General features: G+C 35.9%; 1 long non-coding RNA gene across 2 annotated transcripts; it reads right to left on the reverse strand.

Moving 5' to 3' along the window:
* Positions 1 to 1,040: 1,040 nt before the first annotated feature.
* LOC148195106 (uncharacterized) lies at positions 1,041 to 3,757 on the reverse strand. Of its 2 annotated transcripts, none has more exons than XR_015781074.1 (4): positions 3,188 to 3,757; positions 2,908 to 3,086; positions 2,154 to 2,301; positions 1,041 to 1,469 (listed from the first exon to the last, which is right to left on the reverse strand). It is a non-coding gene; the product is annotated as an uncharacterized LOC148195106 (long non-coding RNA). The 2 variants fall into 2 exon arrangements; XR_015781073.1 differs by having other exon boundaries at positions 2,154 to 2,346.
* Between the last annotated feature and the right edge of the window lie 13,626 nt (positions 3,758 to 17,383).

Raw genomic sequence — 17,383 nt, forward strand, 5'->3', positions numbered from 1 at the left:
AAAAAAAGGGCAGCCAAGCGTGAGACAGTGTAATCTGGCGCCGAGAGCCCCTGAAATGGCGCTCAACGTTGCTACGTTCCTCCTTTCTGATGCTTTTCCAGCTCTTCTTGAGTTCCAACTCCTTACTACTTCAACTCTTCTTCCAAATCATCTCAATTCTTGTTGAAAACAAGTAAGTCTAGCATAAAATCATTAAATTCACCTTCACTCTCTTATTCGCACAAAACTATGATTTCAAGCTAGTTTCTAAGTCAAAAAGGGTGTTTTTAGTATAAAAATTAAGTATCAAATAACATTATTCGATTAATTGTGAATTAAATTAATTGTGAATTCAAGCTAGTTTCTAAGTCAAAAAGCATTAAATGTTATTCGACTGCATTAATTGTGAATTCAATTAATTGCTTTGAATGTTACTAACTGTTATAACTGAATTGTTGTATTCGACTACATTAATAGCAAAGTCGATTATATTGCATTTGATACGAGTTTATCTATAAATTGACGCGAATTTGATTCACTACAAGACAAAATTGAATTACATACAGCTAAAATTCGTATATAAGGCCCAAAATCTGTATATAACACTTGGTTACATACGGCTTACATACAGACAAAAATTCGTATATAAAACTGTTGTAGCTACTTTATATACGGATATATATATAACTTATATACGGATATATCCGTATGTAAATTACATATGGAAAAATCCGTATGTAAAATCCATATATAAATTACATACGGATAAATCCGTATATAAATTACATACGGATAAATCCGTATATAAAATTCGTATGTAAATTACATACGGATAAATCCGTATATAACTATAATTTTATAAAAAAAAATTAGATGATCTCACATCTACACCCAATAACTAATAGTTTCATATACTGATAAAAATAAAATAAAACTACCAAATTGTAAAAAATAATACCAAATATCTATCAGTTTTTATTAAAAAGTGATGTTTGTTTACTCCATTATAGTATTATACCATTCATTCAGTGACAAAGATCATATTACACAAGTCTTTCACATTTAAAAGTCAAATATATTATAATATTACAAAATCATGACTGTGAATTAAATTTATAAAATGTATAATAGTCATAAATAAATAGTACAATTCATAATATGGCAAATGTAATAGTAAATTAAACTACTTATATAATTAGTTATCTGTGAAAAACTATCTAAGAATTGTTCCACCAGTGTTTGAAACACCACTAACTAGTCATTTATCATCAAGGCAATGGCTCTAAACCCCAAATAGAGAGAATCTTCAATTCTTGTATTGTTGAGTATAAGATTTACCAAGTGTATAGAAAAGTCTTGATGATGTTGATGATGATGCATTTGATTGTAAAGGCCTTGTGGCAATGCCTACCATTGTTGCAAAAATGTGAAGCCAAGTTCGAAAACTTTTGCTGAGTCACACTTCTCATTCTTTCCACCATGCTCTTCTCCTGAGAGCAACACATCATTTAACATTATTAGAAATGTTTACACTATTCATTAATAATAAAATTTTATCTAGTTATTGTACTTGGTAGACTTAGTAAGAGTTTTTAAACTTATAGGAAAAAAAATATAATCGTTAATCTTATCTATGCTTTGCTCATACCTTAAAAAAATTGTGTTTTCAGAACAACTAGAATTAATTATATATATTGATAGATATAGATTGAAAAACCTTGCCCTGTTACAAAGCAGGTTTAACCACAAGCTTGATTAACACAAACTATTAACCATATAATTAGTCTACCAACTTTGTTTAAAAGAAGATGATGTTGTGACAAAGAATTCAATGTACCAGTTAAACATTAATCAAATTACACGACCAAGTTTTTATTTATACAAAACATTTCCACCGATTTCTTTAAAACAAAGTTATCATAATTAATCAAATTCAACACACACTTATCATTTAATTACGTGGGTATAATTTATAATGAGTTGGTAGAACGATTGAGTACTTTATGCTCACACAAATATATTTAAAAGGGGTTTTATAATCAAATTTCATCATAGCTAAAAATTAGCTAGATAAGTCACAATTATGTATAAATTAAAAAGTAATATAATAAAGTGATATCACTTAATTATTCTATCTTTTATTTTTTTATAAGTTTTTATAAGAAAAGACTAACCTGTCTTCCTGACTTTTACTTATTAGCTCCTGCATTTTCTCCACCGCATGTACAAAGCAAGCCCATAGTTTAACTTCCTATTCAGTCCCTAGACCTATTTCTCCTCAATCAATACCATCTTTGCATCAAGACCAAGCTTTCCACGTGTCTGTTTCAACCCATGCAGGGAATGCAAATACTTTAATGCAAGCACCTAACATTGAACAAAAACTCATGTTCTAGACAATGTAAGTGAAAAAAAAACCAAAGTTATATATTCCACTGATTATCAATATAAAGAGTAATAAGTTATCAAACAATTATTTCTTACTAACAATGCTAGAAAATGAAAAATTATTACATTGAAGCATTAAGTGTGTGATTGGACAAAATTCAGGGCATGTTATTAATGAACTCATGCTCATGAGGAGCCAAGGTTTCTAGATCAGCTAGAAGTTGTTACTGTGTAAACAAGATCACTTCTCTAAGCCTTGATGCCTTTGACTTTCTTTCACCATCTTGTCATTTCCTGGGACTAACTACATGTCCAAAAACCTCATAATGGCAACCAGTTGAAAGTTGGGCATGTTGTTGACTAACACTTTTTATAGCAAGCTTGTGTTAGCAATAAATTCTAACAGCTTGTTGCAAGGACCATCAGAAACATTCCTTTGTTTAGGGACAATTATTGGATTAAAGGATGAGAAAATGCCTATAAGGATTTTAATCCTAAAATTACCCAAGTTATCAAGGAAACTCTACAACTCCTTCAAACCTTAAGTAGAGAAGCTCCAGTGCACTCTACACCGAGGGGCCACCAAGTTGCGAGGAGGTTGTTGTTGGAAGCAAATCACAACTACAGACAAATTGTCTCCACTCTTTCTCTTTGAAGCCTCATCAACCAAATCTTTACTGCACAAGCTTCGGTCATTATGGTCCTGGAGCCTATTGTTACTGAAAAGCATATTATTTTCGTGTCAACAAAAAGAACACGCAAAACCCAAATCCAAATTCGCAAAAAAGCAGAGGTCGAAGGAAAAAGGGAGAATGCTCACATCTTAGGCCGACTAGTGCAATCGATGAAGTTGTTGAGGTTGGAGTGCGCATGAAGCTTAAGCGAGAGATGGGGCTCGTTGAGCATCGCCAGCATCCCACCTACGGAACTCACCAAAGTTGTTTAGGGATTTAGGGAACGAGCAGATAAGGGAGTTTGAATGGAGAACTTATAGACTGAATGAATAACACTCCCAGGAGGCTAGGAACAATGGGAATAAAGAAGGGTTAGATAGATTAAACCTAGATAATGGGAACGTACGAGAAAGGAAGAAATAAGGGTTAGATACATGAAAACCTAGGTTAGACACTACGCTAGTGAGCGGCGTCGCCGACGATGACCTTGGCCAGCCGGGAGAGGTGCGGCAATGATGAGGGACCTTACGGCAATGGAGGTGGCACCGTAGTTAACTTGGGAAGGTGCGGAAAGAAGGTTGTTGTTGTTGTTGTTGTTTCCATGAAGAGAAGAGAAGAAACCCTACGAGGGTTTCATGCTTTGTGAGAATTTGGAAGAAGTGGAGAAAACGAAAATAAAGTTTTGTTTTTTTATTTTTTTAATAATTAATTATAAATATCCGTATGTAATTTTGGAAGGTAATAGTTTTTGGAATTACATATGGATTTTAATTTTTTACCTACTGATTTTATCCTTGGTTAAAATTCCTGCTCAAACGCGCCAATATTATATACAAATTTTATATACGGATATATCGGTAGATAAAATCCGTATATAACTTGTTTTTCAAGATTCGTATGTAAAATCCATATATAATACCTAAGTTACATACGGATTAAAATCCGTATGTAAATATCGGTCAGTAATGACCATTTTTCTTGTAGTGATTTCTATAAGAACTTTTGTGATTCTAACATTTTCATATTCTTTTGCAGAAAAGTGTAAGGCTTACACAAAGAGAAAAAGCTCCAAGAAACTAGTTTGACCGTGGTGATCAACTACTTGTGATTTCTTGAAGAGCAAGATTGTTGAGTTTCAAAGTCTGATATATCTGCACATTTAGGTGTCTACTGCAAGATCAGGTTCTACAATTTGCTGAAAATTGGGTAGAGTTCCCTATTGTGATTACAAGAAGGACGTGATGCGTTCTTGACTTTGAGGGTGCCTCAAAGGGGTTGGACTGCAAGAGAGGGGATTCTTGCTGCTAGTCTGTTTATGTACTGCTTATATTTTGATTAGAGGGTTAGAGAGGTGTTTTATATTTTTGACGTGAGGTCTCTATAAAAACCTTGTTGTAAAAACCTTGATCATTGATCATTATAGTGCATTGGCTTCCTGTGGTTGGAAACACACTGGATGTAGGCTTGGCGGAACCAATATAAAAACTCAGCGTTTGATCTTTCTTATCTCTACTCTTTTACATTTAATCGATTATACTTTATACTTATTCGATTAAATTTCCACTACAATGAAAATATTTTAACTTGTGTTTCAAGAAAGGCATCTCTTTTGGTGAAAAAGTTTTTGAAAGTTTTATTTTTTTTATACTTCACCAATTCACCCCCCTTCTTGGTGTGAGAAATTGAGCTATTCTATTTTAACAATTGGCACCAGAGCTGGTTTTCATAATGTAACACCCCTAACAGAGTATCACGAGTAAGAAAAATAATTCGAAATCACAATTCACAACAATATTCTCGGTTTTTAGCATAAATCCAATAATTAAAACGTGGAAGCAAACATATGTTTATAAATATAGTTCAACAAAACGGAAGCTTCGAATAATAGCTTTTACATGAAAACCAAGTTTAAAACTCAAAGTAAATGAACAAAATAATAATTCATCCCGAACTTAGACTCCCCATCTCTCGTCAGCTATTTCATACCGGCCTTACCTGCAACACCATCTACTCCCGTACAAGTACGATCATCGTTGGTGGAAACCACAATCACAATCAAGCAAGGGTGAGCAACCAGAAATATCAAAACATACCATATACAAGAATCATATTAACCACAAAGTATATAACCATACGACATATTTCATCACAACATTAACATAGCCAAACCATTCATCACCCAATGTCGTTTCCTTCTACTGTGTCATCATAACCTGTTCTGCAAAACAGGGAATTCGAGTCGTCTTTCATCGCAACTTCCGACCTATCTCCCCGACTTTTCAAGGAATTACGAGTGAAAACTTCGGTTAGACGCACCCACCGAACACTATACTCACACGAGCCGAAGTCATTTGGGCAAGACATCCATATTCCCCCGCAGAGGGAAGTGACACTCGAATCACTACCTCTAAACGAGAGCCCAACACATTATTACCGTACCGTAGTACAAAAAGTTCATCCATGACCGACCATAGTACAAGGAAATAACATAATTTCATATTCACAACCACGCATCAATCATCATTCTCAATATGTTCCACACTTAATCTCAATAATAGACATTCACTATTATCAACATTTTGCTACACCATAAAAATCTTTTAATCACCATAATCCAATAATAAAACTTAGGGTTTATCACATAGTTACAATTACATAATTACAAGTAGTCTCGTGACTCACCAAAACTCATTAAGCACGTAACGAATCAACCATGTTACCAAATACCCAAGGAAAGAAAAACAGAAATAAAACACTTCCTTCTCTGCGACCAAGCTAGAAATGAATATCCACCTACAAGTGAAAGTTTCGTACTGTAACGTATGAAGAAACATTACTTGTGCTTTGAAAGAAAGCAAACCCCTTTTCAAAATAAGGAAACCCCTCCCCTGGAACGTAACCCCCCTTAATATATATATATATATATATATATATATATATATATATATATATATATATATATATATATATATATATATATATATATATATATATATATATATATATATATATATATATATATATATATTATATATACACACGATATTAATACAATATATTACATAAGTACATTTTCCTCTGCACCTAATCCAATTAAGATCTATACTTTTCTTCACAACGCGAGACACCACAATCTAACCTTTTTTTTTAATAAAAAAATAAAGTATCCAATCTTCTAGGAACTCCTGGACGTGCCTTCTCTCCTCCATGCAAATATTAATTTGGTTATTCCACGAAACCCGAGCCTATCCTCCCACATATCTTCCTCTGCCCACTACTTCCTCTTTCCCTTTAATAAACAAAACAAAAAAAAAACAAAAACTCTCCCTTACTCTCGCAGAACCACCCGCGCTGAGATTCTAACACACAAGATTTTAACACACAAGGTTCTTTCCTCTCTAACCCAACCCCGCCTCTTATCCTTAACTACTAATCCCACACACTTTCTCCCATGTTCTAATCGCTCTTCATTTAACTACCCAGGAGCTAGAACTCACCACCCACTTCTCTCACCACTAAAATGAAGGGACCTCTACCTTTCACCGTTTCGGAAACCACACTCCAGTACCGCTGAGTTCACCAAGCCACCATATATCTCTACCCATCACCCCTTCTTAAACTTCCAAGTACGCATTACTCTACATTAACCCTCCCAGTCTCCTTTCTCACCACACCCTCACACTCAACCACTCACAACCACTCCTCTCCTTCACCAAAACTATACTCAACTATTAAAGTGTAATGCAAATTCTAGAAGAATATATAGAAGCTCCTTAGATAGAAGAATTGAAATGTAATACAAGTTCTAGAATATTCTAGAAAAACCTAAGATATGAAGAAAAATCAAGAATATTCTACATAGGTAAAAATCTAGAACATTCCACATAAGTTATGGCTAGTATGTTCTAGAATAATCTATGGGTCTATAAATACCCATGAACTCTACCATTTGATGTATGTAGCCAACATCTATCATTTTGTATGAACCAACATCTACTACAACTAAAGACGACTACAACACATCTTCCAACTACTACTTCTACATTCAACTATCTCTACATTTTCTCTATCCCATCAACTACTCCTTTCACAACCTTCAATATACTAACAGTGGTACCAGAGCTACGTTCGGTCATCTACTGGGCGTAGATAAAATTCTTCAACTACCTCAAACAAAACTATAATTCATTCTACTACTTCCAAATATATTCTCAACACATGGCTACTACTAATCAAACATCATCAATTCCAGTACCTATTTTCAAAGGAGAAAATTATGATTTTTGGAGTGTCAAAATGAAGACATTCTTCCGCTCTCAAGATTTATGGGATATCATAGAAGAGGGATTCAATATTCCAGAAGACACCTCTACTCTTACTGTAGCTCAAAAGAAGGAGTTGAAAGAAAACAAGCAGAAGGATTCAAGGGCTTTATTTGTTCTTCAACAAGCAGTTGATGAGACAATTTTTCCAAGGATAATTGGTGCCACAAGTGCAAAACAAGCTTGGAATACAATACAAGAGGAGTTTCAAGGAAGTGACGAGGTACGCAATATTAAACTTCATTCTCTAAGACGAGAGTTTGAATTATTAAGAATGAAAGAATCTGAGACCATTAAAGACTACTATTCTAGAATAAAAGAAATAGTTAGTCAGATGAGAGCCTATGGGGAAAATATTCTTGACAAAAAGATCGTTGAGAAAATTTTAATTTCTATTCCCCAAAAGTATGATGCAATCGCAACCGCGATTGAACAAACAAAAGATTTGGCTACATTGTCAGTCACACAACTAATGGGCTCTCTTGAAGCTTATGAACAAAGATTGAAAAGGCATGAAGAAGACTCGGTTGAAAATGCCTTTCAATCAAAACTAAAATTACGGTCTCAGAATAAAGAATATGAAGGAAATAAAAGTAGAGAAGAAATTTCTAGAAATAAAGAAAATCCTAGAAGCTTCTCGAAGACTCGTCAAGAAAAATATCCTCCATGTGGCATATGTAAAAAGACAAGTCACTTGGAAAAAGATTGTTGGCATCATGGAAAACCTCAATGCCACTATTGCAAGAAATTTGGTCACGTAGAAAAGTATTGTCGTAATAAAAATAAGTATCAAGCAAACTTTGCGGAAGAAGATAATCAAGAGAAACTCTTATTCTACGCCAATCAAGAATCTTCTGGTAGAGAAGGAAGTTGGTACTTGGATAGTGGATGCAGCAATCACATGGCGAAAGATCAAAGCATCTTCAAAGACATTGATAAATCTGTCAATGTCAAAGTTCGGCTAGGAAATGGCACCACAGTGGAGTCTCGAGGCAAAGGAACTGTCATGGTGGAGACAAAGAAAGGTACGAAATTCATCAAGGATGTTTTACTAGTTCCAAATCTTAAAGAAAATCTTTTAAGTATTGGCCAAATGATGGAGAATGGATATTCTCTTCATTTTGAGAAAGATACATGCAAAATTTATGACAATAAAATGATAGAAATTGGCCAAGTAAAAATGGAGAAGAGAAATAGAAGCTTTCCTATAAGCTTCAAACCTGGAACTAATATTGCCATGAAGGTAGAAGTTGATGACTCATGGCTTTGGCATAGGAGATTTGGCCACTTCAACACACATGCCTTAAAACTTCTATATACGAAAAACATGATGAGAGATCTTCCATGCTTGAAGGAGAATAATGAATCATGTGAAGGATGTCTCCTCGGAAAACAACATCGATTACCATTCTCGACAGACAAAGCATGGAGAGCAAAAGACTTATTGGAGTTGATTCATACCGATGTTTGCGGACCGATGAGAACACCTTCACATCATAACAACAGGTATTTCATCCTCTTCATTGATGACTTCTCTAGAATGACATGGGTCTATTTCTTAAAGGCAAAGTCAGAAGTTTTTGGAGTATTCAAGAAATTCAAGGCCCTTGTTGAGAAGCAAAGTGGAAAACAGCTAAAAGTACTTAGAAGTGATCGTGGCAAGGAGTACACATCTCACGAGTTTGACAAATTCTGTGAAGATGAAGGCATAGAGCGACAACTTACAGTCGCATATACTCCACAACAAAATGGCGTGTCAGAGAGAAAGAATCGCACAGTTATGGAGATGGCAAGATCAATGCTGAAAGAGAAAAGTATGCCTAATACTTTTTGGGCTGAAGCAGTTTACACTGCAGTTTATATTCTAAACAGATGTCCAACTAAAGCAGTCCAAGACAAGACTCCTATTGAAGCTTGGAGTGGGAGAAAGCCATCGGCTAAACACCTACGAGTATTTGGATCTATCTGCTACATACATGTTCCTGATCAAAGGAGGCACAAGCTTGAAGACAAAACTATACGAGGAATATTTTTGGGATATAGCACACAGTCAAAAGGCTATCGAGTTTACAACCTACAAACTAAAAAGCTCATCATCAGTCGAGATGTTGAAGTTGATGAAAATGCTTCTTGGAATTGGGAAGAAGAAAAAGTTGTTAAAAGCAACATTCTACTTCCAGTGCAACAATCTCAAGAAGAAACTCAAGAAGAGGAAGAAAATTTAGGTACGCTTTCTCCACCTCCACAACAAGATTCTTCACCTGAATCTAGTCCAAGAAGAGTAAGATCTTTGGTAGACATATATGAAACTTGCAATATGGCCGTGATTGAGCCTAACTGTTATGAAGAAGCATCAAAGCAAGAAGTATGGGTCAAGGCTATGGAAGAAGAGATTAAAATGATTGAGAAGAATAACACTTGGGAACTCGTAAATTGCCCTCATGGAAAAGACATCATTGGAGTCAAATGGATATATAAAACAAAGCTCAATCCTGATGGAACTATACAAAAGCATAAAGCAAGATTGGTTGCCAAAGGCTACTCACAGCAACCAGGAATAGACTACAATGAGACATTTGCTCCAGTTGCTCGCTTAGATACAATTAGAGTTTTAATAGCTCTTGCAGCACAAAAAGGATGGAACATCTATCAATTGGATGTCAAGTCAGCCTTTCTAAATGGGGTGCTCGAAGAAGAGATTTATGTTGAACAACCACAGGGCTTCATCAACGAAGGCAATGAAGGCAAAGTACTAAGACTTAAAAAAGCATTATATGGCCTGAAGCAAGCTCCTCGAGCATGGTATAGCAAGATTGATAAATACTTCATCGATCAAGGATTCAGGAGGAGCAAGAGTGAGCCAACACTATATATTAAGGCACAAGGTCAGTACCATCTCATTGTCTCTATATATGTCGATGATCTTATCTATACAGGAAACAATATAGAGATGATGATAGAATTTAAAGAAGACATGATGAAGACATTTGAAATGACTGACCTTGGCTTGATGAACTATTTCCTCGGTATAGAGGTGAAACAAGAAAAGGAAGGTATATTTATCTCTCAAAAGAAATATATTGAAGCTCTATTAAAGAAGTTCAAGATGAATGGTTGTAAACCTGTCACTACTCCACTGGTGGTAAATGAGAAGCTACAGAAAGATGATGGAGCACAAGAGGCAGATGCATCATGCTACAGGAGTTTAATTGGAAGTCTCCTGTATCTCACAGCCACACGACCAGACATTATGTATGCTACAAGTCTTCTATCAAGATTCATGCAAAAGCCAAGTCAGGTTCATTATGGAGTAGGAAAAAGAATTTTAAGATATCTACAAGGCACAAAGGAGTTTGGTATATGGTACAAAACCATGACTAACTCAAGGATGATTGGCTACACAGATAGTGATTGGGCAGGATCAATGGATGACATGAAAAGTACGTCAGGATATGCTTTCTCACTAGGATCGGGTATTTTATCTTGGGCATCAAAGAAGCAAGCAACCGTGGCACAATCAACAGCAGAAGCAGAGTATGTAGCAGCTGCTGAAACCACAAGTCAAGCAATATGGCTAAGAAGAATACTTGAAGAAATGGGTGAACCACAAGATGGACCGACTATTATCTATTGCGATAACAAATCGGCAATAGCAATAGCAAAAAATCCAGTCCATCATCAAAGAACAAAACATATAGCCATTAAATATCACTTCATTCGAGATGAAGAGACAACTAAACAAATTCGACTCGAGTACTGTCCAACAGAAGACCAAATTGCAGATATATTTACGAAGGCATTACCAAGACCAAGATTTGAACTACTGCGCACAATGCTTGGAGTTACCGAATTTGCATTAAGGAGGAGTATTAAAGTGTAATGCAAATTCTAGAAGAATATAGAAGCTCCTTAGATAGAAGAATTGAAATGTAATACAAGTTCTAGAATATTCTAGAAAAACCTAAGATATGAAGAAAAATCAAGAATATTCTACATAGGTAAAAATCTAGAACATTCCACATAAGTTATGGCTAGTATGTTCTAGAATAATCTATGGGTCTATAAATACCCATGAACTCTACCATTTGATGTATGTAGCCAACATCTATCATTTTGTATGAACCAACATCTACTACAACTAAAGACGACTACAACACATCTTCCAACTACTACTTCTACATTCAACTATCTCTACATTTTCTCTATCCCATCAACTACTCCTTTCACAACCTTCAATATACTAACATCAACTTACCCTACATTAAATGTAGTCACGAGTTCTCCCATAAACCCATCAATACCCCCTCTCATTTCCTCCCATTACCCAAGTCCAAGGCCACCCTAAGTGCCTCTCTCCGTCACTAGTTTTCTCAGTGCTCCCAACATCTACCTTGCTAAGGGAAGGAGCCACACTCTCGATCACCTCACGTTACGGTCTACTTAGGTAGCACCGTAATCATCCCCTGGATGCACCAGGAGGAGAAGAGCAGCGCTGTTTACGTTGTTCAAGCAACCCAGACAAACTCAAGAGTATTCGCATAAGTATTCCCAGGTTCCCTTTAATATACTGCTCACAACCCACTTAACCCTAATCTCACCAAAAGATCAGAAAATCTCCCCTCATTACTTCAAATATCCCACATTAATACTCCACCCAAAATTTCCTTTTTATTTTTCAATACTGTTTCCTAAAATAACTTGCGCATTTAAGATTATGAGTTAATGTATTATTTTTATTTATTTATTTATTTTCTTTTTCTAACAGAAATCGGACATTCCTAAGCCATGCATGAGCAAAAGCATGAAGGAGATTTCCTCCCCTTTTTCCTCACGTGAGAGACCCTGTAGGAGAGAGAAAAAGAAACTGGCCCAAGCACCAAAATCTCCCTTACCTAATGGACCGTGATATTCTAACAACGATTTCTTAACACTTTTTTGACAACGCCACGTGTCACATGTTTATTGGTTTGTTTTAAAATGAATTTGTTTTAAAAACCGTGGAAATGGAAGTACGTAAGTTTTGTTTTAAGTGAGAATCCCAAATTACCTCTGTCTGTTTCATTGGAAATGAAGGTCTTGTTTCTCTGCCTCTTCACTTTGCTTTCTCTGTGATGGTTCTCTGTGCATCGTGTTGTGTCCCTCCATTTTCGTAAAGGTGGTGTTTTTCGTAGATGTTATCGTGCGCAATGGCAAGGTCCGGTGAGCATTGTCCGACGATGAAGGTAAGTGATTTTTCGTTCCATTTCGTTCCATGGTTTTTTGGTTTGGGTTAAGGTTTGGGGTTCGTATCGTTTTGTTTTGGTTATTAGGTTTAGTAGTTTTGCTTATTTTATTTTGGTTGATGCAGTTGACCTTTCGTCACTCTTTTTCGACAAAGTATATATGTACTTTGAACGAACGCTTGACAGACGAGCATCGGTCATTGATTGCGAAGACTCCATTTGCGTGGTTTTTAGATGTGAATGTAAATGTTAAACTAGGTAGAAATATATTGAGTGAGTTATTGTGTAAGTGGGACGACTCGAGTAGTGGTTTTTTAGTTGGAAATAAAGTCTTGGAAATAAATGAAAATGATTTTTATTTAGGGTTGGGATTAAGTACAAATGGTGAAAATATTAACTTAAAGGAAGAAATGGGAAATATTCAATGTGTGAAATACATAGGTAAAGGAACAAAGGATTTGAATTCGATATACAAAATTCTAATGCGAAAACACAAGAAAAAGATCCCTTGTTCTCATTTTTGTAGCCTTTACCTATTGGTAGGGATATGTGAGATTTTATTTCCAAAACGTAGCGGAAAAGTGTTTCCCGTAATGTTTAATATTGTTGACAACTTAAGTGGTTTGGGTAGTTATTGTTGGGGTAGTCTAGTTTATCGTTTTTTGTTACGTCACTAGTGCAGCGAGGGGCTTTTACCGCGGTTCATTTTCACTATACGTCGCGGTTTAAGAACCGCGGCATATTCAGCCGCGGTAGTAAGTCAGACACTTTAGGCCGCGGTTATAACCGCGGTATATAGGTTGAGGAATATGCCGCGGTTGTCGAGGGAACCGCTACCTAAAAGCCATTTTTTTTAAAAAAAAAATTAAAAAATCCACTATATGTCGCGGTTCAACCGCGGCAAAAGACGGAAGAATATGTCGCGGTTAGTGTTAAAACCGCGGCCATATGTCTCGTTTTTAAAAAAAAAACGAAACACTATATGCCGCGGTTGTGGTTAGAACCGCGGCATATTCCCCTACAGTTTTTTAAAATTGCAGGTCTGTTTTTGTGATATCCACTACCACAAAAACAGACCTGCATATAAAAACATGTACACAAATTCAATTTGAACATAACAAACACATGTTCAAATGTATTTCAACATCAAATAAAGTACAAAGTCTAAGAAAATTCTATCTAATCAAATGCATTGTTTAAATCTAAGAGCTATTTTATAATCTAACTATATACTTTGCAACAGCGTTCCTAATGAATAATAGTGACTTCTCAGGAACTGGTGTAGTAGTCTTGAATCTCTGCAAAAGACAATTCATTTTAATTATGTATATGAATTCAACATTTGTTAAAAAATCAAAATTTGTTAAAGTTAAATATTACCGTTTCCCAGCGACTTGTGATGTGAGAACGAACAATATGGGTCATCCAATACATTACATAGTATCCACACTCATATGACCCATTTTGTCTGTTACACTACAATATATCATCACAGTTGATAATAGTTAGTGAATAACATTTGTTATAAAACAATTATAACAAAGTATGACTTTAGCATATGTCAAACCTTGAGAGAAATCCAAGCAATCTTTCTACTATTAACAATTGATCTCCCACCCATCATCATACTTGCTGGAATAGAACTGTATATAAAAAAAGGTTTTAGCATTCAGTTATATAACAAAGAAAGTCCAAACATTGAGGTTCTTACCAATCAATTGCTTGTTTGAGTTGTGTGGGAGGAGGCCTGTGCAATGAGAAGAACCACAAAGCATAGTTGTCTTGCATAGACATAACAAGAAGTTGCCAATGGCGCATGAAATTCATAATAACGTAACTATTAAATATTAAAATCACATATGGAACATTATTATGTTAACAAAGTTGACTTACCCGGATATATAAGGCAAAACGTATATTTTCTTGCCCCTTCCAAAACTTCTTATCAGACTCATGTTGATATGCTCAAAATCATTTGATTCATGAATTGATTAGGGATCAATGAATCCATAATCATCAGAACGCCCCAACTTATTAGTGACCCCAGACATATACCTGAAATCAAAAATTAACTTTGATATAAGGATACTTGATATATAAATCAATTTTATATATAAATAATTGGTCATAGACTTACATCGTCCATAGTTGAATAATTGAAATATTCAAGTCTTGTGTTCCCGACGCAAGCTCACGGACATCTTGGCTATTAAGGTATATTGGGACCTCAGAGCCTGCCCTAAATACATTAGCATCATAGTCAACCTCCAAAGGCTTATCATCAAGGATGTCAGCAAGTAGATGCAATGAAGAAAGAGGGTCATCCTCAGATAGAGGAATCTTCTCTTGTGCCTGCGTCTGTTGTTACATGAAAAGATAAGATAAGTTTTGACATCAAAAACCTTTAAAATTGAGAAGTGTAAAGAAGAATTTCATACCGAGGGGTCAGAAACTGGTTTAACTAAAAATTTAGGCCAAGTGATAAACGACTTATATGCTTGTTCCACAGTGAAAATCTCTTCCGTGGACAGAGGAACCGAGGCATCTGGTAGGATCATTTCATCCACTGAGACCTTCACCTCATCCTCTAATAGTTGCATACCATGACATACAGTCGCTGACCTAAACTCTGTTCCACAAGCTACCAGCACCATCTCAGTATCCTCTAAAATGTATAGCAGACATGGACTACCATCGTCCATGTCATCCTCTAGGATGGCTGATGCGGAACAACTTCCTTTGCCGCTTCTCCCTGTCAGAGTAAATGTTAGATTATACAAGAGATAGAAATAATTGCACATAAATGTTTATTAAGTTTACCTGTGGGAGGGGGAGGGATAACATGTTCCTCTATAGGAGACTGCACCGGGCGCATGCTCTGAAACTGCTGCTGGTATAGCATCTGGAATTCAGCCCTCACCTCGGCCCTAATCTCCTGTATAAGGTCTTGTTGGACCTTTTTTGTGATCTCTTCTGTCATCCTTTGTGTATCGCTGTATGAATATGAAGGCTGACGAGAAGAGCTCCCAAAATAATCTGTAATTCCTACTCCAGGACCTGCAGCACATACACGTCCAGGGTGCTCAGGTCGTCCAATTGCAGCAGCAAGAATATCCTGGCGACCCTCTGGAGTGAATTGGCCTTGGGAGCTCTGCTCAACCAAGGCGTCCTGTAACATTACAAAACACCATTATTCTTTAAATAGTTTAATGTAGTATGTATAATGACAATATTTATTATTTTAGGAATAGTGATAACTTACAATTTTTTCAGAAATCTCTCGTGCAGTGTCGGAAGAGTAGGTGCCCGATGGTCGCATACGGGCCAACTTTCATTTCTCATGTCTAGACGGTGGAGAAGGAGGCTGAGGAGGGCTACCACCCTGAGATGGTGGTATAGCATCTGCCTTTTGCTTGAGGATTTTCTCCTCAAGCTTCCTATACCCACCACGAGATAATAGGTGGGGGTTTTTGTTCTGAGCACTTGTTCCTTGTGCTTTGCTTCTAATTGCCTGTCACATACACATTAATTAATTAGTTCATATGATATATATTTGTTAATGAGGAATTGAATAATATGAACTACACTAACCTGCCATTCCTCTGACATCCGACTCTCTTTAAAAAGCCGCCAAGTCTCCTCATCAATGGACTTATATGAACTACATGGACTTTTATGTTTAAGGTGTCCAAAGATGTACCTTGATGTCAACTTGCTTTTAAAGTTTCTGAAATTTTCTGCAACAGTTGACAAACACTTATTTCTAAGTGTTGGGACATTTCGAATGTCAAATGTCATCTGAAAAAAACATAATAAAGTTGTATTAGTACAAAATTATCAATATAAACAAATTTTAATTCAAATGCTATTAACTAACTTACCAATATATCTTGCCAAATAATGTTCCGATCACCCTCGGACACATGATCAAAAGATGGAATGAGAATGCTAATCTTATCACGTGCCACTACTCCAAGGTATGATCGGAAGTCATCTGCATGGGGGCCAGTTGCCACACCCGTGGTGACATTCACGTTCACCGGAGTTCTTTCACCACTATTTTTCCTTATCAATAGTTGTTTCATCCTAGTGGGTCCTCTAGTGGATCTGGTTGGGGGAGCCTCATCCCCTGAAGAATGTGGATGATCAGCCATATATCTGTCAAAATAAATAACAACATTAAATTTTCTTTCAAGACTTATGTAATATCATATAAATTAACAAAACATGTAATAGTAATCATAGGAAATGTATAAAAGGAAACCTTATGTTATATTAATAAAATACTTATACAGAAATTGAAAATTCATACATAAAGATATGGATTCATCATATGTATATTCCCTCATCATGATCTGACCGAATTGCATGTACATCATCGTCAACTACAGATTGGTCATCCAAATTTGTTGTAGTTTGAAATGAATGGTTGTCAGCAATATAAATATTAATCAGATTGTCTTCGTTAACTTCAATTTGTTTTTTGCCTTGAAGAGCAACATACCAATGGTCAGACGCAGGATCTTTGACATAAAAAACTTGAGATGCTTGATGTACCATGATAAACGGTTCGTCTCGGTAACCCACCTTGCGAAAATCAACCAGTGTCATACCCGAGTCATCTATTTTCACACCACTCTTATTGTCAAACCACTTACACTTGAACAATGGAACAAAAAACTTGGTGTAATCAACCTCCCATATCTCTTCTATTATACCATAATATCTCATTGATCCAAGTACAGGAGATTGATCTTTTGATGTGGAAAATTGAAGTGACTCAGCTTCTAAACTGACT

This window comes from Vigna umbellata, chromosome 7 (assembly GCF_029865625.1).
Source record: "Vigna umbellata cultivar VRB3 chromosome 7, Vumbellata_1.0, whole genome shotgun sequence".
Lineage (NCBI taxonomy): Eukaryota > Viridiplantae > Streptophyta > Magnoliopsida > Fabales > Fabaceae > Vigna > Vigna umbellata.